Source organism: Lampetra planeri, chromosome 11 (assembly GCF_965212315.1).
Source record: "Lampetra planeri chromosome 11, kcLamPlan1.2.h2, whole genome shotgun sequence".
NCBI lineage: Eukaryota > Metazoa > Chordata > Hyperoartia > Petromyzontiformes > Petromyzontidae > Lampetra > Lampetra planeri.
The window spans coordinates 11,679,681-11,701,911 of NC_136117.1; the positions used below are offsets into that span (position 1 = coordinate 11,679,681).

Genomic DNA, 22,231 nt, shown 5'->3' on the forward strand with positions numbered 1-22,231 from the left:
TGGCACGAGCTCGTACATCTGATCATTGATACATTCACATTGCATGTGCTTTGCAATCCAGATCTCCCCTTGTAAAACGGACCAAGCCTCGGTGAGTTATTTCTCACCCGCTTTTAAATAGTCGGCTCTTTGGCTAATTCGTGCCACTGATAAAAAAAAAAACCTCTTCATTGGTTCGTCAATCATTGTGGCCGGGCCTCCTCCGTCCGTCACTTTGCGTAGCGCGGAGTTTTTCAATTCAAGCTCAGGCGACGGCTTTCGCAGAGGCTGCTCAAATGATATCGGTGCGTCGGAGCTGAGAGACGCAGGCGTAGGCGACACGGGCACGGTCTGTTTGTCTGCCGGAAACCGCGCTGAGTTTGTGGCAGCAAGAAAAAACGTGAGAACAACCACACGTGGATTTTTTAGCAAACGTGCCTTTAGAGTTTTTTGGCTGCTCGAAATTCCCGCACAACGATGGTCCACCATTTCGTCCAGCTGTCATTTGTAATAGGCAGGTCGCTTCAGAAAAAAATAGCTACACAGCTGAGTTGGGCCTTACCTGGTCAAAGAAAAAGTTTGGTTTCTAGTTTAGTAAAACCCGAATACGCAGCCGGCATTCATTCGCACCCCCCCCCCCCCCCCCCCATCAGAGACTCCGAGTCAGTTGCAGGGGCTCGGCCCGGGTATTTGTCACGGGGCTTCCTCGTGACAAATCCCTCGCCACCTTCCGCACAAAGCGCTGGGGAATCCGCGGCGAGCGAGGGGAGCGTCAAACGTCTTACGCCGCCGCGCAAAGCCACCGCCGCGCTGCACAAAGTCGGAACAACTCCCCACGGACGGGGGAGCGCCACATTTAAATGACGACGACGACAACAACGACGACGTGCCCTCGCCGCCGCCACCACCGCCGCCGTCATCATCGTACAATGCGAGCAAATATGTCACCGTGTGTATTGTGGGGGGGGGGAGGGGTTATTTACTTTTTTTCACCCCCCCCACACACACCCCCCCCTTCCCCTTTTTTTCCCTCCCCCCCCCACCACCACCCCCTCCCCCCTTTTTTCACCCCCCCCACACCCCGTCTTAATCTGGATATTTAACATAAACAACAAAACGTCGTCGATTGCCAGCGTAGGCGTCCGGGCCGGGGTAACACACGCGGAGGGGAGGGCGACCGCTCCTGACGGGAGCCATCGTTCGTTCGTTCGTTCGCCGCAGCCCCGATCGAGTAATTATCGCGGCGATAATTCGAGACGGGATTTAGCCGAGAAGGACCGTGTGGGGTAGGGATGTGGAGAGCTTAGAGGTAAAGCGTTGGGTGTGTGGGTGGGACGAGAGGATTGGCAGCGACGGTGGGGGTTGTGGGTTGACGCTGAAGCCCTCCCACACAATGAGGTGGCATCCACTTCGCGTGGTTTGTTAGGCCACACGTGCTAGCGAGCAAACTACTCAGCCAAAGGGCTTCGGGGGACCCGAGCAGCCCGCGGGGAGGCCCGCCAATTCATGAAAACACACGGGTGGCAACACACACCTCCGATTAGCACGGCTGGCTAAGTACGGTGCGAAAAAAGTTCGGCATACACGCATCAGCTCGACCTCAGATCTTTGTTAATTTAAAACGTCCCCAAAAATCTAAGTCACCACCAATGAAGTAATTTTAATCGCAAATGAGTCTATTAGCTTGAATACGCCTCACCCAAACGCCGCCGTCTGCTTGGGGTCTCCACTGAACCAGCACTACTCCCGTGTCACCACCTCCCCCCCCAACTCCACCACCCAAGGCCTTTTCTTACAGTGCAGTCCCCATTTGTACTGAGCCCAATAAAACTTTGCTTTCATTTCTCTCTTCGTGCAAAAGGTTTCGCCTGTTGGCACGTTTATTAGCCGCTTACATCTCAAAACAGTAAAAGCTCTGCCAAACAATGCACTGGAAATGTGCTCAGCCTGGAGCCTTCTCATTAACGAGCTGCTGGTGACTTCTCTCATTAAATGGAGAGGAGGGGGAAATATACTCTCCACGAATTAATGGACTCGCTTGAGAGCAGTGGAACTAACCGCTGTAAGCCAAACTAAGTTGCGGTGGCGAGATGTTAACTACCTCGCCTGGTATGAAGGAGGACGTGGGTTCGATCATGACCCTGACGCCTGCTGCTGTATAATATTTGGAGTCTGCGTTTTTTCTCTCCCCGTGGTCGCGTGGATTTTTCTCCGGGTCCTCCGTTTTTTTCCCTCCACGTTTGGAATCGACATCATGCGTCGAGAGCATTTGGCTGCCAGAGATTTCCACACGATAAGCCACTTCTCGTTGAGCCATCATTTGTGGCCAGGTCGCCTCTGAACAAGAGCTATATAGTTTAGCTTAGGAATAAAAGCAGTCAGCCCCCGCAATCAACCACGATCAATAATCTTGATTTGAAGCTTTCGTGACTGCAGGAATCCATACTCTTTGGTTCTTTCGGTAAAGTCACATTGGTAGAAAAATAAACGTCGTGATAATTGTATTTATTTATTTATTCTACCTACGTGACTTTGCCGAAATAACCAAAGAGTACGATAAATAATATTCACAGTTATTTTTTTTTTCGCAAGATGCCACTGCCACCGCAACCTGCACCAGCCCCTTAAAGAGCATGCGAGTCCATTTTCTAAAGTTCTCACCCGTGAACAGATTCCTTCTGCACCGCCCTCCGTTCGCATTTACGCATCCTAAACCCCCACACCGACCTGCAAATGTGCTCGTGAAACTGCCTCGTGCCTACGGAAGAATCGTTCCTGTAACCTTCTCTCCATCTCCACCACCCTCCCCTCTCCAACCCCTCCCCGCCCATCCCCACCTCGGTCTTTAAACGCAAAGTGGCATTCAACGCCGCGTGCCGCAATCCAATGTGTGGATTTTAATATGCGTCAAACGAAAATGAAAGAGCCGAGCCGGCTGACGCCCTCCCGATGCCCGTGGGGGGGTGGGGGTGGGAAGAGTCCTCTCCGCCTTTCCACGGCAGAGCCAGGTGCAGCTAACGGTTGTTGCTGCACTGCGTACGAGAAAGAGCGAACGAGAGAGAGAGAGCAAAAGAACAGGAGCGCTGTTTCCATCTTAATCTCGTTTCCCCCCCCCACCACCACCAACCACCCACAGCGGCTGCGTTGCGCCGCTGCGTGTGTTGACAAACAAGCACCGCGCCACACACGTGGTGGTGGGTGGGCACGCCGGCTGCTGTGTGTATTTGCCAGGCGCGATCAGCACCGGAGAACAATTACAATTAACTCAACAGCCCTCAAGTATTAATTACACCCATTAAGGGAGGCACGCTGGGACCCAGCGCAAGGGGGGTGGGGTTGGTGGAGGGGGCGATGCTTTAATTACTGCGGCGGGCTGGCTCTAATTACTGAGCAAAGGAGGGGGAGGGGGGTGGATATGGGGGGGGAGAGATGTGGGGGGGGGGTGTGGAGAAAAGCCGTCAGTGAATTAAGCTAATTAGTTGGGAAGTCCCCGGAATTAACGTTAATTAGTTTTCGGCAGTCAGCCAAAACGCCTGCAGTTTGGAATGAGGCGGGTGGCTGGGTGGATGGGCTTTTTTCCCCCCTTCTCTGTCAAACAGATGTTGCACTTATTTTAAACGAGGCAAAAGCTGCCAGCTCTATAATAATATTTACGGGGTTTTTTTGCGCGCGCGTGTGTGTTCGCGTTACACAATTACATCGAATCGGCGTGGGGGGTTTTTTGAGTTATGTACGCACCAAGCATGCACGCACAGCCGTTGCGAGTAAACATGCGAGCGCGTTAATTCCGCGTGCAGCCACTTGCTTGCTTGCTTATTTGCAAATAATTCCAAAGCTGCTGGCACAGCAACAACAACAACAACAATTGTGAACCGTCGGTTCGGTGCAGGGAGGCACGTGGAAGTACTGGGCACGTTATTCCTCCGAACGGCACAAACACACAAACAACAACAACAACAACCGCCATTTGCCACTAAGTGGCGGTGACTTCACCACGGCGCTTGTGCCAGGCTATGTGCACGTTGAGGCCACGTGAAGTATCGAACGCCCGCTGGCAGGAGTTCACGGGGCAGACCCAGGTGCCACGGGTCAACTGGCTGAGATGCCTCTTACTGTGCCAACTTGCTGTGCTTTAGCCACCGGCCACTCCAATCGTTGTTTTGAACATCGCTGCTCTGCCCTCTGTTGTTGGAGGGCGACTGCCTCCAACTGCTCAGTAGCAGCGTCCTTCACGAGCCTCCTCCACAGAGGCCGATCCTGATACCGCTGGTACCAGTCATCGGCATGTCCACTCAGCTTCACATCCTCTCCTACCACATCACTCCATCTCTTGTCTAACCCGTGCCGCGCCCGTTTAGCTTTGTGCAACCACTGCCCAAATATAGCGTCGCCAAAGTGTGTTTACTGAAGGCTTCGTAGTCTTCAGTAATATTCGTGACCACGGCATGAGATTTTGTAAACAAATTCAATGCGGCTAGTAAACAGAAGCCCTCATGCGTCGTAGGCCAGGCCGGATTGAGGTGACAAGAGGCCTAAGGCTAACAGGAGGGAAGGGCCGAAGTATGTATTACATATTGCAAAAATATATATTAAGTCATTAAGCGTAATTATTTTTTTACCCATGTGATATTAACACATTAATTCGACTCAGGGTAAAGTCTTTAAACATAAAATCCCTCACTCGAGTCATTCGAACGAAAACATTTCCCTACCTTAAGCTGTGGCGGCAACGTCACGAACGCCGTCACAACGTAATTCAAAGACGAAAAAAAATGTCCGACGGCCACGCTTACCGTCGCTCGGCCGTTACTTGGACGTGAAATGGATGGCCTTAGAAAGGAGGGCCTACAAAATACGGGTTAACCCGGCAATAGTCGTAGGTGTCGTGAGAACACGGCTGGCTACGTACGGTGCGAAAGAAGTTTAACATACATACAAACACAAACACCTCCGATTAGTACCTCTGCTTAACACGGTTTCCTGCATTCAGTGTAAAATAAGTTCAACATACATACATACACCAAAACCTCCAATTAGCACGATCGGCTTACACACGGTGCGAAATAAGTTCAGCATACATACACGCGTACAAGAGACGGATTGAGTTTGGCCAGGATCCCGTGATGCAGCGAGCGCTCTTTGCCGTGGCACCAATACACGAATTAGACCGGACAGGGGAAAGAATTAGCGGCACATGCCACAGAGGCCAACCTCATAATGAGCGCCAGAAAACACAGAGAATCCCAGGGAAGTTACAGCAGACAAACTTCAACCGATATAAATGCATGAATAAGCAAGAGTCTGGCTCGCCACGTGAACAAATAAAAAATACCACGTTGGTCCATCAGCCCTTTCGTGGACCAATGTTTTTTTGCACAGCATTGGTTTGCAAAAAAAGCCTGATCCACTTTAGATTTTACGTAACACACCATCAGCATGGCGAGGCTGGCTAAACGAACGCCTGACGTTATAGCCAAGAGCATGCCACAAAAGTCCATAACGATTGACAGCGTTTTGTAACTGGCATTATGCCATGAAATTGACAATTTTTCACGAAATACATTTTCACGCAGAGAATTTGATTGAGCTTAGATTTTATTTTTGGGGGGGGGGAGGGGTTTGTTTTTTAACCTTAAAGGTTTCCACTGCCCAAATGAAGACTTTAAACCCAGCATCTCCAGACGGGAAAAACCAACGTGCGAGCCCACACGCCACAGAGGCTAATCTCATAACGACCCACAGAATAATAATTGAGCTATTCCCACGTCACTACGAACAGTGGTCGGGGGGGGGGCGAACAGTCCCGGGATATAATTATGGCTTTTTCCACGATCTCCTTTGTTAGGCCGAGTCTAACACAGCGCGAGCGGGAGCCGACACCTTTCAAGCAGCGAGCGTCTCAAAGTTGCCCCGATCCAACAAACACCGCCCTCCCCCCCCCAGTGGAGCGAGAGCCACGGGGAATTAAACGCACAACAACATAAAAAAACACACAGAGAAAACACAAATCCATGCAAAGAGCGCGCTGCGACGGGCTCGCTCTCGGAAGGATTTCCTTCGGCAAGACCGCGACAGGTCAACAAACGCAACACGGGAGGGGACTCCACTCAACCACCACCACCGCCACACACCCCCACCTCCGAGCGGCGTAGGAGGTGGCCGGCGATTACCATAACCGCAAAAACCACGCGCAGTGCGGACGGGTACCCCGGCACGTGCGCGCGCGCCGACACAGCCAATTACGGGCAAACATTCGTGGCGCGACCCCACTGCGCACACCACGGGCGCTGTTTGGCAGGGGCTGTGTACAGGTGTAAGCGGCTGTCGACACGCGCACACGCGCACACTCGCACAGACGCACGCACCAACCAAACAAGCGGAGCTGGCGGCTGGACGGACCGTAGCGGCATGATGTGATTTCCTTTGTTTACTCAGGAAAAAAAGGGTCAATCCACGAATCATCGTCGGCATCATCATTAACGAGCAGCAGCGGTCATGATTTATCCACTGCTGCATGACGGCCTCCTTGCTAAGCCATCACCATCCATCACGGTCCCTTCCTCCCTTCCACCGTGCTGATGGGCGACTTTAACACGCCACAACACAAAGACGAACGCTGCTGTATGGACACCGTGCAAAACTGTCTTGATCGTGGTGGTTCGTTTGACCACACTTGACCGTGACGATCGGTGCAGGTTGGTGAGGAGCGGTGAGAAGTGGTGGGGAAGATCAGGGGGGGGGGGTCCAGGACCAGCTCCGTTATCACCATTAGCGCAGGTCACTGCGTTCGAAATGCAGTGGTGGTAACCACTATGCCACTGCTCCTCAACACAAGGACAAAGATGCCCGGTGTAGCCTTTAATACCGTTGGGGCAAGTGCTGTCAGCGAGTAGCGCCTATTGAGGGGTTATAACTCGTACAACTGCACACAAGGCTGCGAGAGGTGGCCAACACCACGTCCCAGCCGCCTTTGTCTCTCCGGCGCTGATGCTTGCACGCCGCACCAGGAGGGCCGGCACGGGTTCAAATTATAATCACTCGAAGTTATTTGTCGCCGCTGATCTACAGCTTAGTTCCCCACTCTTTATTCCCCGATTAAACTAAAACAACGAGCACCTGCACCCAACTTTTAGATTTTTTTTCCCGGCGCCACTTGCTCCTGTCGATCTGCGTGCGTTTGTGTCACCGTTAGGACCAAACATTCACGAGGGATTACTTCGCAAACGCACCTAACTTCTGTTGCGTCTGGCGCCGCCCTCTTGGCTGCCATTATTATATTTGCGCTGGAGGGTTTTTGGGGGTTTTAATTCGCGTGCGGTTTCGTTTTGCGAATCGCTCAACGCCTCCGTCGTGAGTTGTGCAGCATTCCTCAAGGACTCTGCTGCGTTCCTTCTCTGCAGTAGTCGATGCTTTTTAAATCCTTTATATTAAGTTCGCTTGCTTGCTTAGGACCGTGCAAATCTTTCGGTCGTTTTTTAACCCACTTCCCGTGATCCAATCGAGCTGACATTTTGAACACAGACTCGTTGTGCGTGACAATGCATTTTCGTGAAAAAATGTTTCCCAAATTTTACACTGCTTAGGGAAAAATTTTTAAATATTTAATTACCAATTGTTTAATGCTGCCAGACAATCATCTGACCCATAGGTGGCAGCCATCTCAAGCCAGAGGACGAGAGGACACTAGCCGCCCCGATGCCACGCATATAAAGGATTTATAGTGAAAAACTTTGTTTTTACGGGTTAATTTTTTTTGCTGCTGCGCTCACAACAGCATCACGGATCTCCCGTGGTATAAAATGTTAAAGATAGGCGCGCGACTCGCGGAACGGGGATCGTCCGTGCAACAAATCGATTGAACTCAAAACTATCCGTTCGCCAGGAATCCGACTCAGGTTTGTCAGATCCGCGGCTCGAGTGTGCTAATCACCGTGCCACCGTTCCTCACAATGTACCCACACACACACTCAAGACCCGTACAACGTGATCATTTCAAACTAAGTGTGCGTGGCCTGTACTTGGTTATGACATAAACCCTTCACAGTGAATCTACGAAGTGTCACGGATTCAGGGTCACGATTCAGTATAAGAGTAAATTGAAAATTTCGGCCACTAGTGGCTGCAGGCATCATCACCGTTTATTATTATTATTATTTACAACCCCCCCAACCCACCACCATACATTACATCTTGAGGCACCAGACCAAAGTGGGGTGTTTGAGATAATTACTCAGCAAGGAAGTGATTGGAGAGCAAACGCAACGCGCAAGAACAACACGGTACAGACGATGAACACAATGAAGAGAATTAACCAAATCGATCTCGTGAACCCGTTGCATACCACAGGCGCGACTTCATTGCCATCGATTCGCACGCGGGCGTGCGCGTGATCCAACGGTCCATTCATCGTCGCGGAGCTTAGGAATCGGGACGAATCGACGATGCACCGGTAGGTACATCTCCAGCTGTGACGGCGATCGCGGGGGAGCAGCGTTCATCAGTGGGGGGGGGGGGCTCTTCTGCCCCCCACCCCGCCCCCCACTCAAACTCACGCAAGTCGACATCTCTCTCTCGACGCGTGTTCGGGGATGTGCCCACGTGTTGCTCGGCTTGACGTCCGACGTTTCGCTCCGCGTGATGGGAGGCTTTTTGGGGAACTGAATGGGAAGCTCCCCAAGCACGTGGGGTGGAATGCGTCAGGAAGCAGCGGTGGACTTTGTTGGTTTCTAAGCGATGAAATGTGCGTGGGAATTTAATGATTCTCACAAACATGATCGTACTGCGCGTCAATTTTAGTTCAAAGCATGAATTGCAATGCAAGGCTCAGCAATTCTTCCTTTCCAGGACATTTCAAAAAAATACATATTTCTTGCAAAATTGTCAATGAGCTGCCCAGATTGCACCGTGACAACTTTACAACAATGGCAATCTAGAGATGACAGCGTCCCTTTAGCTCACGTTTTTACGTCGCGCAAATCACCTGCATTTCTACGTCCGAGACACTCCGTTCGCCGAGGAATACGTCCGAGCCGGGCGCGAAGGAACATCTCTTACCGATGAGCCGCAATCAACATTTTTTAATTTTAATATTTTCATAATATTACTTCAGTCAAACATCCTAAATAGTGCGTGTAATAACACACACTGTGTCCCCAAGTTGTTAAGGCAGCACCTTATATTAAATTCCCATGCTAGCTTGTAAAACTAAGCCGTGGGCAATAAATATGCAAAGAAGAAAAGTGATCTCGTGTTAATATATTGGAATTTCCGTTCCCGGGTATATTTCGCCTTTGAACGGTTTGGGCTGTGAAGTTATTATAAAGAGCAGGAGATTAACGCAGCTATTGTGTCCCTGGTGCTTTGAGGAAGGGGTGCCCTTTGAGATAACTGCCGACGCCACAAACAATGAGCCGGTCACAAGCGCCGGGGAAAGAAGGGTTTACCGGGGGATGGGGGGGGAAAAGTTAACCCTTTCCGGCACACGGTGGGCGACCCAAATCGACGATTCGAAGATCCTCCCGCGCGGAGTGGCTCCTGGACACGGGATCTGGTCCGCGAGCGGCCGGCCGAGGTTTCTGTTCAGTTACCTCCTAGACACGTTGGTGCGCAACGCTCGCCGCGTGCGTGTCCACGAGGAGCCGGGCCGGGACGACAAGCTTGGAGACGGAGGATCCGTTGGGAGAGCGGGGCATTCGCGAGCTGGAGGCGATGGGCTCACCCCTCTCACCGGGACGTGGGGCTTGAAGCGTAGTGGAATCTCAAATGTGCCTGAAGACACGTTGTTGATGATCGCGAATACCTCCGCAACAGAAATGCGTGGATTCGGCTAATATGTGTCGGAGCAAACAAACACGCGCTCAGGCACAAACGACGCAATCGCCGCATTTGCCAATTTGGCAAAGGACGATGCCACCCACGCACATGGCCCCCCGCGCGCCGGTCGAACTTCGAATTTTGGCGGCGCGGAAGGCGACGGACGCCAAGGGCCACCGGGGAAAAAAAAACTCGAAGCTTCCTGCTGGCGCGCTCAACGCCCGCCCGCCCGCGAACGAACGGGTTAATCAAACCCCTTCTCAACTGCCCGAGTTAATCCGCCCGCAACCTTTCAGCGGCAGACAGAGGAGGGGCCAGCCGGCCCTTTGAAATGCAGATCTCGGCGTAAACTCGATTAGGGAATTTGGCGGGCAGGATTTCGGGCCGGGATGGTGGGTCCGGTTTTGGTCCGCAATGGTGGGGGGGGGGGTGGTGGGGGGAGGGGGGTGGTGGGGGGGGGGTGGTGGGGGGAAGTCAGTGGTGGAGCGACTACGAGGGTAGGGAATTGGGAGGGGGCTGGAAGTGAGAGGGGGGGGCGGTGGGGGGGAGTTAGAGACTGGTGACGGGGCGATGCGCGCATTCAATGCCTTATCTCCCTGCACCCCGACCAATGCGGCAATGCGGGGCCTTCTCTGGCACCCAGCGGAAAAAAAGGCCACATTAGAGAGGATTATCTGACACACAATGGCGCCTGCAAAGCTCTTCCCCGGTGCTGAGAGGGACAGGTCCAAGAGCAGCATCAAAGGACCCCGGCTGGGTGGAGTTTGGCACAGACACTGGGAGGGGGGCCAGGTGGGGATATGGGGTGCCTGTAACGAGCAATGAATGCGAAACAGATTAAACGTGAAATGTTAATTTGCGAGCGAGATCGTGACAACGCCGCTCGCCCGCTGCTGTTTTGGGGTTTAGTAATTAAGAGGCTTGTAGCGATTCACAACCCCCCCTCCCCTCCTCCCACCGCCGTCTCCCAAGGGATGCGATGGATCTTCATCGACGCGACGAATCGGCATCGCATCTCTAGATCAGTCGAGCTGCCACGATTGGGGGTGACGATTCAATGAGTTCACTATTTTACATAGTCTCATTTTGACGCCTTTGTGTCTATCGTTGTGTGTTCAGACACAGTTGGCTCTTTCCGTGAGCCTAAAACGCAAGGTTACCAAATTATGTAGGTACAATTCGCAATATGATTAATATTATTTTATGCATGTATCAGTCTAAGAACCGATTTTGGCTTTGTGAATCCCTGCATCGTTGCATGCCTAGTTAGTGATAAGAAAGAGAACATGATAATGTTGCAGCGTTGTTTATTAGAGAGCGAGAAATTATCCCGGAATTGTGATTTACAACATGCGTTTAAAATATGCCCAAGGTAAAAGTGCGGCCCTGCAAGTGCTCGCTCACTGCCACTGCTGGCAGAAGGGCCTCCACTAGAGGGAGCAATTGTGGAGCCCCTCTAGAGGGAGGGTTAAGCAAGTCGAAATAAAATAACGACATCATCATCACTATTTGCTTGCCAATAATCTATGAATCGCAGTTTAAGACGTCATCAACGGCCAAAGATGCCGATTCCACCACACCTCAACGCCAACGCTCTCGCCACTTCTACCCTCCCGTCGCCAGATTCTGCAGCTGCTGCACATATTCTTAGGTTTTTTTCGGTAAAGTCACGTAGGTAAAAAATTAAAATTAACAGCTGTCGTGCTGTGACGGTTCCACCTGAAGACGGAAGCTTGTGTTGCCTCCGAAACGTCGTGATTTTTATTTTATTTTACTTTTATATAACTTTCATTAATTTTAATTTTTCACCTACGTGACTTTACCGAAAAAACCTAAGAATATGAATCCTTGCCGTCACGAAAGCTTCAAATCTAGAATTAGCTGCTGCACAGTTGACGTGCAGTGACCTCGCTCCGAGGTCTTCCCCTCGTCGCCGAGACTCGTGGAGACCACTCCGAGATTACGCCCGTCTCGGAAATCGCCCCCCGCCTCATCCTGCACACGCGTCCCACGCAGAGATGTTAACTACCTCGCCTGGTGTACAGGAGGTCGTGGGCACGATCCCGACCCTGACGCCTGCTGCTGCTGTATATTTGGAGGTTGCATGTCTCTCTCTCCGTGGCAGCGTGGATTTTTCTCCGGGCCCTCTGGTTATTTCCTCTCCACATTGAGAATCAACACGTGTTTAGAGTATTTGGAAGATATACATTTCCACGTGATGATACGCCGCTTCAATGAGCTATCATTTGTGGCCAGGTCGCTTCTGAAAAAGAGCTGCATAGCTCAGTGGACCTTACCTGGTCAAATAAAATAAATGTTTAGTTAGTTTAGTAATAATTTGCCCATGCTTTACGATGCCTTCGTGAGGTTCCAACGTTCAGGACACTTCGCTGCCTCTACTTTGTTATACTCTCACACACACACAACAACAACAACCGCCATTCGCCACTAAGTGGCGGTGACGTCACCACGACGCTTGTGCCAGGCCACACACACGCGCACGCACACACACACACGTCACATTTTCGGACCATACAAAAACGGTGTAAACAATATAAAAACCCCGACCCGACGGCGTTTTATACATTTCAAAAACACGCTCGACGGTATTCATCTGTAACGCGAATGTTTTCATTCAACTAAATATTTGAATCGATATTGAAACTTTTGTTTATTTATATACCCGTCGCGAAGACAAATACCGTTTCCCCCCCCCCCGCCGGACACCGACGACCCGCTCGCGCCGGTGTCCGATTTGCGCGCGTGAACTTCGGCATCTATCAGAAATCTTCATCGAGACCGGAGGAATGCGATGAGCTACGAAGCCCTTCTGCGCACCACGCCTGCGCACGGTCCAGCCATGGCCGCCGGCCGTTCACACGCACGTGCGCGACACGCTCCTCCGGCCGATCGATCCGCAACGCGCAAATACGATCGCGTCGAACGTTACGCAACGCGAGTTGCAGCCGCACGTCGTCCACGGTGGTAGTGGGTGCTGCACGGGAGGGGGGGGGGGGCTGAGCGATGACTGTCATGGCCGTTACTCGTGCAGGAGGGACGCGCCACGATTTTTGGAATTAGAAATCGGGAGAAATCTGAAAATCGAAGATCGAATACGGGATTTTCGGACGATACGGAAATGTTTGTATCGGGTTGAACCGAAAAGGTAAGTGACCATCACCAATTTCGTCACTGCCACTCTTTTTCCACACCAAAAAGGTGGTTTCACGTGTCACCGAGCGACGTCACTTTTGTGAGCCCGACAACACAGAAATATAACATGATATAAACGAGGCGCTAATCCAAAAGTAATCTGAAATTGACCCTAAAAATCCGAATGTTTTTTCTCTTCTTGATTCTTTCGGTAAAGTCACGTAGAAGGGAAATAATAAAATAATCAAAATAAAACATAAAATACAATTCTCACGACTTTTCAGCCACAACGCAAGCAGCCGTCCTCAGGTGAAGAACAGGTCTGTCGGAAAGACATCAGACACGAAAGCTTTAAACCGAATGTTTTTGTTTTAATCTGAAACGCATCCCTACCACATATGCATAGCGGGGGTTGAGAGCTGAGCAGGACGCACGATACATAGAAGCAGATAATACCATTAGTACAACTGCTTTGTGTGCAAGGGTTTTAAAAGTTTGTTTGACATTGACTGTACTGCCGTGCGCCCCCAGAGTCTGTGTACGCTCCCCCCCTCTAGAAACAAGGTCACGCCACAGAGCCGGTGGCATCACTGGCATTTAATGAAGAAACAGCCTGAAGATCGGCTGCGAGTGAGCCAGCTAGCGTGCCGCAGCACGAACCAGCCGATGCTAGCGTGTACGCATGTCGAGTTTCTTTCGCACTGCACATGGTCAACCGCGTTAGGGGCCCGGATCTGTCGACGGCACCGCCTGGCAGAACCCGCGCACGCACGCGGGGGCATCTCCGCCGATTCACCCCCTCTGCGGCCACTCAACGTCCTCGCAATTGGCCAATAAAATTCCCCCCATAACCGAATTGAACAACCGCCGCCGTCGGAGCCGGCGACCGAGATCCCCCACCGTGGCGGCGATGTAAACGCACCGCGAGCACGGCTCGGCGCGGAGAGGAGGGGCTCAGCCATCTCGACGTCGCTTGTGAGATTCCACGCCGGCTGTCCGCGTCGCGGACGTGTCAAAGCGCGAAGGCGCTCGCACGCACGAGAGAGAGGAGGAGGAGGAGGAAGAGACACACACACACGCGAGAGAGACGGGCGACACTGACAGCTGCACGATGTAATCCCTCGCCAATTCTCACTGCGAGGAGGTAGATTAAATAGAAATGAATGTCGAGATTGCTGGGGTGGACACCCTGTGCGGTGGCGCTTCCCGTAGCGATGGACTAGAGGGAGGGTGTGGAATCTTTTTATTGCCGAGGGCCAAATACAAACTTTCGAGGAGCTCTGCCGGGCAACAACCACAACCGCCACTCGTCACCAAGTGGCAGCGACATCACCACCTAGCCCGTGCCAGGCTACGTGCACCTAGAGGTCACGCTAAGTGTGGAAGGCCCGCCGGCAGGAGGTCACGGGACAGGCACAGGTGCCATGGGTTGAATGAAGATGACCGGCAGAGGCACCGACTATGCCCCCGACTGTGCTAACTTGCTTAGTTTTAGACACCCCGCGCTCCACTCGTTGTCATGAGCAGCACACCTCTGCCCACCACTGTCGCTGGAGGGCAAATGCCTCCAACTGCCCATTGGCGTCCTTCACGAGCCTCCTCCACGAAGGCCGATCTTGGCACCACGACCACACGATGACACACAACTCGGCCACTTCTATTTGCTGCAAGAGGCGCAGGTGTCTGAGTGTGGCGCTAAAATCACGATCGTGGTTTTGTTACCAGGTCAGAAATATTCCCGTCTGGTGCCCGACTAGTGGAGCTAAGATACATTTGCAGCGATGGCTATTGTTGGATAGCCTTGTCGAAGTGGTAGGCCTCATGTGGCCAAGTCCCAACGCACAGTGGTTTGCGGGAACCCAGCGACCCGAGTTCGATTCCCAGCTACGGCTAACATCCCCAGCTTCACAACCCCGTACTGAAGCAGTGTTGCAGTATTTATCAAACTACCACCGTCAGCGACACGTCACTGGGAGTCTTTCATCCGGCAGTGGATCGACAAAAGGGCCGTACGTACATTAAGCATTCGTGCTGTTCGTACATTTTATAGCTATGGCTACACCACAATATGTCAGTGGTCAGGTCGCGTGCGGTGGGATAGAGCGTGGATACATCGCACCTCTTCCAAGGCTTCATGGCCAGCGTGTAAGAGCAGGCCAAATCACCCCTAGAGGGGGTTTTCTCGAGCTCCATCTGTAGTGGGGCGGGCCTTCAGCAAGCAGTGACGTGAGCGAGTAATTGCAGGGCTGCACCTTTACCTTCATATATATATATATACATTTGATAAAACAAACGCACCGGCCACTGCCCGCAGTGTCACAAACAATGTTTGTCGCTTAAAGCCAACACAAAAAAGCACTCGGCACTGGTGTGCCAGGTGCATTCCTTCAGCATAACAACCACCCACCCACCACGCTTGTGCCATTCACGATCACTATGTACCCAAAAGATAAATGATGAATGAAAAGGTAAATTGCAATCATGGTCCGGCGGACTTTTTGTGTTGTAAAAACAAATAATTGCTTTGTCCTGGCAGGAGACCTGTGGGTGCCCTGGAGGTGCCTCGTTGGAGCCAAGCCTCATTCCTTCCCAAGAAAGCCGAATACCTGGCACTGCCTGCCAGTACCATTTGCCATTGTCACTCTTCAAACGTGCGGTGTATCATTAACACACCGCAAGCAGTAGCACCACTGATAACGAGTGCACTATCTGCATCTCCCATCTGCGGCACTCAGATCTCCAAATAAGAATGAAACTCCCGGACATTGGGGGGGGGGGGGGGTTGGTGGATCATTGTTGGGGCGACTTCGGCTCGCTCGTAGAAGCTTCCCACTGCACGATGTGTTCGCGAGCGTAGAAAGAGGCGATGTGCGGTACGCCAAGCGAAGAGATTATTCAGCGATGCTGCTGCTGCTGCTGCATTGATAGTGGTACAACGAGCCTCCCAGCGAGCCGGTGGTGTTTACGGCGCTTCCCAATCACTCTCTCTCTCTTTCTCTCTACGCGAGCAAACTAAAAACTGCGCACCTTTAAGTCTAGATTTGAAGCTTTCGTGACTGCAAGGATTCATACTCTTAGGATTTTGTCGGTAAAGTCACGTAGGTAAAAAAATGAAATAAAAATTAATAAAATCATTATATTATTATTTTATTTGATTATTTTATTTCTATTATTACTTTTATTTTTTTTTAAATTACCTTTTTACCTACGTGACTTTACCGAAAAAACCTAAGAGTATGCGCACCTTTAGATTGTGTACGCATGTGCGTTGAACTTCTTTGCGCGCCGTACGTAGCCAACCGCGCTAATCGGAGTTGCGAGGGAAGGAACAACCACAAACTAAACACAAATTGTTGTTGTTGCTGTTAGGGGAGACGTCGCTCTCATCACGCGACGTCCACGGTGTCTCCCAATCAGTGACGCGTGCTGCGAGCAAAATAAGTCGAGGAGCGTGGAACGCCGACGACAAATCGCCATCTGCGGTTTTCTCGCACCACCGAAAATAAAGGGGGGGGGGGGGGGAAGGGCCAGCCGGGGACTTGGAAAGATTTTGCGGCAAGGACATTCGGCCTCTTCCACCATCCCCCCCGTTGCTACGTCGCGTCAAGCGCGGCGATTTTCGCCCATCGGTCCGCGTGGGCGAGCTCGAGACGTTCTTGTCGGCCTTCTCATTCTGATCGGCATCGCGGCATCGGCGGGGCAATCGAATATCGGACGCAGCGCGGCGTGCCAGTGGCAGGGGGGGGTTAAGAACGAGTCGAGGCGGAGAGGTTCGTCGAGAAAGGAACGCCGAGCGTTTTTTTTACCCGATGCGGAAAATTGGTCCTGCCCCCCTCCCTCCTCTTGGCAGCCGTGGCCAAGATTTTTAAGGAAAAAAAAAGTTCACGTGGCTACTGGTCTGGATTTAATTCAATAACAAAACAGCTTTCCACATGCCGTCGGTGTGCAAGTGATTAAATAAAAAAAAGACACGTGATATAATATACGCACTGCCTCGCTCCCATGGCAGGAGTGAGGCTATCCATAGGACAACTTTACCGTGAACTTCCACGCAAAAGTGGCACTAATTTTATCAATCCAGGGATGCTGGGCTTAGTCAACGTCCCCAGCCGAAATTTTAACTCGCAACCTTCAGATCGTAAGTTATGCCTTCTACCACTTTGCCACCCAGCCATTCCGCGTGCGTAGAAGAGTTATCGTGATTACCCTTGATCTATCCACTGCAGAACGAAAGCTTCAGCAGGCCGCGGCTATACCTCCCACAGTCTTGCGATGCAACAATGCACACAAACAACAGCACGCGAGCCGATTTCAGCGCTCCATCTCTCAACGGTGGACGTCCTCTTTCGAGCGGGTTTCCCCTCCATTGCTAGTCTAGACCACGGGGCCATCATCGGTTTGTGAGAACGCGCGCGCCACCCAAGTGGACCCCAGTAATGCAACTCCGCCGTGCAAGGTAAATCCATACAAAATAAACGTCTCCGCGTCCCCCGCTGTTACTGGTGGCTCCCTTACTAAGCTGCTGCTCTTTACATCATTGACAACGCATCTCCACCCATCGACTAACGTGTCACGCAGCGCTATTGCCGGGTTTTTCCATTTCGCTTATTTATTTGAATGGGTGCCGTTTGGTTCAAATTAGCGGCGTGGTTTTTTTGGAAAATCGACAGGATGCATTTGACTGTATTGTACAATACCTCCTTTAACAATAATGATTCTAGTCAGAAGGAATAGTGGGGAGCAGCAGTTAGCGCGCCACACTCTCAATCCTGGGGACCAGAGTGTGATTACTGGCGAAGGCTAACATCAGCGGCAAGTACTGAATGAACTGGCCTGCTCTCACCGCCCCCTTCGCCAACCTACACTGACCAGCGTGGTGAAGTACGATGAAAACAATTGCCACTACCGACGCATTCGGGAGGCATTCATCCAGCAGTAGATCAACAAAGAGCTCTACACATGTACGTGTACATTAATATTTTATAAGCCTCACATGACAGATTCATTCCAATTACAATGAGGATGCCTCTGTTAGAGAAAATGACAGCAGAGGGACACCCAAAGGTGGTTGATTACAGCTAAACGATTTTGCGTGGGAAAAAAGCAATCTTGAGATTCTCAGTGTATCCCAGAAAAACAGGGAGATTTAATTCGAATACGTTTAGTTGTTTTCTCCTTCTGTGCAACAGAAAGCAATAAAAACCTCTAATTGAGCGGAGCGCAGATATGGTTGGTTACAAGTGTAATGTAAGTAGAGTATTAGTGGACTAGTGACCACGGGAAGTAATGACAGGGGAGTCAGCCTACAGTGTGAAGGGATTAGTGGCCACGGGAGGTAATGACAGGGGAGTCAGCTTGCAGTACGAATGGACTGGTGGCTACGGGAATGATCGAGAATGGGAGCGTGGCCAGGTGACGGAAGAGGACGGTGCAGTCAGCTGGTAGAGCGAGCGGTCTAGAACCAGCGAGAAGGTTCGGGGATAGGGGCGTGGCCTCGGACCGTATATAAAAGAGAAATGCGCGGGAGACTCGGGGCTGTTGTAGCGGGGGTCTCCGCCTGTTCCAGTGTGAGCACGTGGCTCCTTAAATAAAGAAACCATCTCAAGACAAGTGCGTCGAAGTCGTCATTACACAAGTATGGCCAGTTACACAACGCGTGCGAAAACATTTTGATTGCAACGAGCCTAGGAATATTTCCCCCGTCTTAAAACCCCAGTGTGTGTTCAACCCGGTCCCTGAACCTTTACCAAATGAATCCAGAAGAACGAAATGTACTCCCATGCCCCCATGCCAACCACACCCCCCCCCTCCTCAACCACTTCCGATGCCTGCAACCATTTAACGCACGCCGCACTCCTGCTGTAACCCTTGATCTCTACGCGCCCTCCGTAACCCGTGGGCCGTGACCCCCACGGCTCCCAATCCAAGCTGGACACCCGTAACATCCCACCATCGCATTGCCCCTCCCCAATAAAAAGGTCCCTTACCCCTCAGCTTCCAAGGAAAACTTTCACAGTGGGGGTTCGTGATAAGGTGGCAAAGTTGACGTGGGCCCTCGCCGTATCATGCTGGCCCGAGGCGAGCCAGAATGATACAATCACTTTGCTGGACGCGCGTGTGTGGCGCAGTGCTTGGCGGCACTGCAGTACGAACCCGGCAACCCGAGTCCGATTCCTTGTTCACGGCCACCAACACCAGTGACGATTATCTGAACCGGTCCCGGGCTTCGCGTAGGTCAACTCAGCCTCAAATGAGCACCTGGTGTGGTAACTTTCTGACCAGCCCCTACTGGACAACTATGAAAGAGAGCTTCCCAACTCATCGGATTTCTTCCAGTACAAACATCCCGATTCCGTGCAAAAACATCGCCACTCGGGAGACAAAGGTGCCCGGTGACGCGGTGCCGGCCACCCACCCCGTCGCGTGCAGTGGCTCCTCTCGCTCACAGCACTTGCCCCAAAAGTGTGCGAAGGCTATACGGGGGACTTTTGTCTTTGTCAAAGCGAGGCGCGGCCCGCCAACGCTCCTTCAGGTCGCGCGGCAGTGTCCTCAGGTGACCCCAAGGCCTCCCCACCCAGCAGCAGCAGCAAGCACAAGTGGAAGATTTTTATCAGACTGGAATGTTGTGGGGGTCTTAACTAGGTCGGGATAAGGGGGGGGATTTACATTGCTATTATTAGTTGTATAAATATGTATTTGTTTCCAATAACCAAATCAGCTTCAATGTGCGCCCCATATCATCAGATCTCGGCAGCTAAAGCGGTGGTTGAGGCTACCCTGGAAGAAAAAAATCCGCTTGGATGGAGGGATAGATGGCCAACGTGCATACGGAAACAGGGGATTGATTATATTCGTGGTTCTTTTCGGTAAAGTCACGTAGATATAAAACCAAAAATAAAATAAAACTATTTAATAAAAAAAACATTTGAAAATAATAAAAGCAAAAAAACACAATAAAAATAGTAAAATTAAATAGAAATAAAAATCAATTGAAATTAGTAAAAGCAAAAAACCCACGGAAAACAAAAATTTTTAAATAAGAACCAAGAATATTAATTCCTGCAGTCACGAAAGTTTTAAGTCAAAATTTAAGGGATTATAGGGCTGCTGTTGTTATTCCTGCTGTTGTTGCTGCTGTTGCTGCTATTGTTGTTGCTGCTGCTATTGCTGCTGTTGTTGCTGCTGCTGTTGTTGCTATTGTTGTTGCTGCTGCTATTGCTGCTGTTGTTGCTGCTGCTGCTATTGTTGCTATTGTTGTTGCTGCTGCTATTGCTGCTGTTGTTGCTGCTGCCATTGCTATTGTTGCTGCTATTGCTGCTGTTGTTGTTGCTGCTGCCATTGCTATTGTTGCTGCTGTTGCTGCTATTGTTGTTGCTGCTGCTATTGCTGCTATTGTTGTTGCTGCTGCTATTGCTGCTGTTGCTGCTATTGCTGCTATTGTTGCTGCTGTTGCTGCTATTGTTGTTGCTGCTGCTATTGCTGTTGTTGCTGCTGTTGTTGCTGCTGCTATTGCTGCTGTTGTTGCTGCTGTTGCTGTATTTTTTGCTGCTGTTATTGCTGCTGTTGCTGCTGCTGCGATTGTTATTGTTACTGCTGTTTTAGGCAACGTTTGTCAGCAGCAGAAGACAGTGCATCAGCAGCAGTATCTTACGAAACACAGCAAATAGCTGAACCAAAGGCAAACGCTAAACAAAGGCCATCAGTGAAAAACTAACTTTACGATGTTTATTTATCTCTCAAACTGCTCTGTCTGTTTAACGCCCGAACCGCATCAACTCTCAGAGTTGTATGTGCAGAGACAGATACCCTCGGCGGCTTATCCATTTTGTAAATTTAACTAGACCAGCGTCTCTATTTCGTCAAAGAACGTAAGCGCGACACGAGCTTTTAAGGGGAAAAAATATTTTGACATTCTAAACTAACATGCGACCGGGCCCTATAAACAAAAACGTTCCTCAGCCGTGTATGACCGCTTGCTATGACGGACGCATCTGAACTTTATGGACGCTCCGCAATAATAGGTTTTCCCCTTTTTTCTGGCAACAAAACAGGTGTTAAGATGTTAAAACACCAAACTGAAACCTTTTACATGGAATCATGTCTGCATTAACCACAATACTTGTGGTCAGAAAGCAAACAAAAAGCATGCTCTGATAATCTATGCATTGTGTTTGAAACCGATTGGTCCACACCAGAGACAGCTTTCTTTTGAGCCTCGTCTCAAAAGGTGTTAGACCAGAGGACGCCAAAAGGGTGAGATCGCGTGGATATAAATGTGTCGTTAAACCCGCCGCCACCCGACACGGCCAATTCGTAAAGGTTTGCCACGTAAACAGAACGTGCCAATTCGTTACTAGTACAGCACACCCTGTGTGTGCTGAGAGAGTAAACCCAACAACATTTACAATTGTGACGTCTCCAACACACAACCGGTGTGCTGTACTCGTAACGAATTGGCACGTTTTGTTCACGTGGCAAACCCTCTTACTAATTGGCTGTGTGTCGGGTGGTGGCGGGTTTAACGACACGTTTATATTTACGCGATCTAACCCCCTCCAAAAAAAACCCATTCTAGTATTGATATTGGTCGTGTCAAAATTACAACATGCGGATTGACAAACAGTGGCAAATCCACGCTGCCGGTACGTACGACACAGAGTCACGCCAGAGGTCAATCGGAACGTGGATCAGAAAACGCCAACTTACAAATTAAACATACTAAACATATACATTTGTTATCACTCAAACATGTTCTGACACTGCACGCCGAGTCGTGAAGCTCCGCGGTTACCTTCGTTTGGGCTCCGGCACCAGAAGCAGCACAGTTGCTGTGTAAAACCTGCGTAACAACAACAACGACGATGCAATCAATGTACTGGATCGGCAATGGTCGCAACATCACACCAGGAATGCACGCAGTAACGTCGTCAGATCTCGGATGCGAATAAAGCTTCGTTCGTGCATGGGTTGACCCAGCACCAAACAGGTTGTTGTTGTAGGCTGCTACGACGTTATGTTGTGTGTCTCTGTGTGTGTCTCTCTCTCTCTGTGTCTCTCTCTGTGTCTGGTGTGTGTCTCTCTCTCTGTGTCTCTGTGTGTCTATGTTGTGTGTCTCTCTGTGTCTGTTGTGTGTCTCTCTCTCTGTGTCTATGTTGTGTCTCTCTGTATGTCTCTGTGTGTCTCTCTCTGTGTGTCTATGTTGTGTGTCTCTCTGTGTGTCTCTGTATTGTCTCTGTGTCTCTGTGTTGTCTCTCTCTGTGTGTCTATGTTGTGTGTCTCTCTGTGT

General features: G+C 50.8%; 1 protein-coding gene across 2 annotated transcripts in view; it reads right to left on the reverse strand.

The window, feature by feature from the left end:
* FOXP2 (forkhead box P2) overlaps window positions 1-21,975 on the reverse strand; it is a 262,365-nt gene extending 240,390 nt beyond the window's left edge. Inside the window, exon 1 of one of the 2 annotated variants that reach the window (XM_078598843.1) lies at window positions 21,737-21,975. The gene's annotated coding sequence lies outside the window, so the exon portion shown is untranslated. The remainder of the gene's footprint in view (window positions 1-21,736) is intronic. The other variant, XM_078598845.1, reaches the window with a different exon arrangement.
* Window positions 21,976-22,231: the final 256 nt, after the last annotated feature.